Source organism: Arachis ipaensis, chromosome B6, assembly GCF_059453495.1.
Source record: "Arachis ipaensis isolate K30076 ecotype BB chromosome B6, ASM5945349v1, whole genome shotgun sequence".
Lineage (NCBI taxonomy): Eukaryota > Viridiplantae > Streptophyta > Magnoliopsida > Fabales > Fabaceae > Arachis > Arachis ipaensis.
This window is the reverse complement of record NC_142441.1, coordinates 102915385-102916980: the sequence shown is the minus strand read 5'-3', so window position 1 is coordinate 102916980 and position 1596 is coordinate 102915385. Positions and strand designations below refer to the sequence as shown.

Genomic DNA, 1596 nt, shown 5'->3' with positions numbered 1-1596 from the left:
CAGCTTCATGATTGCACCAAGAAACTTGGTAGTTTGCTCTTCAGTAACATCCTCATTCTCTTCAGAAGAGGAATACTCATCAGAGCTCATGAAGGGCATAAGGAGGTTCAATGGAATCTCTATGGTCTCTAGATGAGCCTCAGAGTCCTTTGGTTCCTCAGAGGGAAGCTCCTTATTGACCACTGGACGTCCCAGGAGGTCTTCCTCCTTGGGATTCACGTCCTCTCCTCTCCTCACAGGTTCGGCCATGGCGCTTATGTCAATGGCCTTGCACTCTCCTTTTGGATTCTCTTCTGTATTGCTTGGGAGAGTACTAGGAGGGATTTCAGTGATCCTTTTACTCAGCTGGCCCACTTGTGCTTCCAGATTTCTAATGGAAGATCTTGTTTCATTCATGAAACTTACAGTGGCCTTAGATAGATCAGAGACTAAGTTTGCTAAATTAGAAGTATTTTGTTCAGAGTTCTCTGTCTGTTGCTGAGTGGATGATGGAAAAGGCTTGCTATTGCTAAACCTGTTTCTTCCACCATTATTAAAGCCTTGTTGAGGCTTTTGATCCTTCCATGAGAGATTTGGATGATTTCTCCATGATGAGTTATAGGTGTTTCCATAAGGTTCACCTAAATAATTCACCTCTGCTATTGCAGGGTTCTCAGGATCATAAGCTTCTTCTTCATAAGAAGCCTCTTGAGTACTGTTGGATGCAGCTTGCATTCCATGCAGACTCTGAGAGATCATATTGACTTGCTGAGTCAATATTTTATTCTGAGCCAATATGGCATTCAGAGTATCAACTTCAAGAACTCCCTTCTTCATAGGCGTCCCATTACTCACAGGATTCCTTTCAGAAGTGTACATGAACTAGTTATTAGCAACCATGTCAATGAGTTCTTGAGCTTCTGCAGGCGTTTTCTTTAGGTAAATGGATCCACCTGCAGAAGTGTCCAGTGACATCTTTGATAGCTCAGATAAACCATCATAGAATATATCCAGGATGGTCCATTCTGAAAGCATGTCAGAAGGACACTTTTTGGTCAACTGTTTGTATCTTTCCCAAGCTTCATAGAGGGATTCACCTTCTTTCTGTCTGAAGGTTTGAACATCAGCTCTAAGCTTGCTCAGCTTTTGAGGAGGAAAGTACTTGGCTAAGAAAGTCGTGACCAGCTTATCCCAAGAGTTCAGGCTGTCTTTGGGTTGAGAATCCAACCATAATCTAGCTCTGTCTCTTACAGCAAAAGGGAAAAGCATGAGCCTGTAGACTTCAGGATCTACTCCATTAGTCTTAACAGTATCACATATCTGCAAGAATTCAGTTAAGAACTGAAAAGGATCTTCAGATGGAAGTCCATGAAACTTGCAGTTCTGCTGCATCAAAGAAACTAATTGAGGTTTCAGCTCAAAGTTGTTTGCTCCAATGGCAGGAATGGAGATGCTTCTTCCATGTAAATTGGAATTAGGTGCAGTAAAGTCACCAAGCATCTTCCTTACATTATTATCATTTTTGGCTGCCATCTCCTTTTTCTGTTCAAAAATTTCTGAAAGGTTATTTCTGGATTGTTGTAATTTAGCTTCTCTTAATTTTCTCTTCAGAGTCCT

The 1596-nt window shown here is 41.5% G+C and overlaps 1 non-coding gene across 1 annotated transcript; it reads left to right on the top strand.

Moving 5' to 3' along the window:
- The first annotated feature begins 1008 nt into the window (after positions 1 to 1008).
- Positions 1009 to 1116, top strand: LOC148562117 (small nucleolar RNA R71). The gene has a single exon (XR_015887381.1). It is a non-coding gene; the product is annotated as a small nucleolar RNA R71 (small nucleolar RNA).
- The last annotated feature ends 480 nt before the right edge of the window (positions 1117 to 1596 follow it).